We start from the raw sequence: 279 nt of genomic DNA on the forward strand, positions 1-279 counted from the left end.
GGGGGGGGGGGGGGGCAGGTGAGAACCTGACACTGGGGCGGAGTCCTGGATGGAAGGGAGGGAGCCGGCCATGTGGCTATGGAGGGGAACCCAGGGAGCAGCAGGGGCGAGGCGCTGGGGGTGCAAACAACTAGGGGGCTTGCTGGTTGCCATGGAGGGAGGGGCTGGGAGAATAGGTGGAGGAGGGAATTGGGTCAGTCAGGTTGGGGGGTACACTGGGTGGAAGGAGGGATGGGCATCCCGGTCAGGACTTTGGCATTGACTCTGGGCCAGATGCGG

This window comes from Myotis brandtii, unplaced genomic scaffold (genome assembly GCF_000412655.1).
Source record: "Myotis brandtii unplaced genomic scaffold, ASM41265v1 scaffold633, whole genome shotgun sequence".
Taxonomy (NCBI): domain Eukaryota; kingdom Metazoa; phylum Chordata; class Mammalia; order Chiroptera; family Vespertilionidae; genus Myotis; species Myotis brandtii.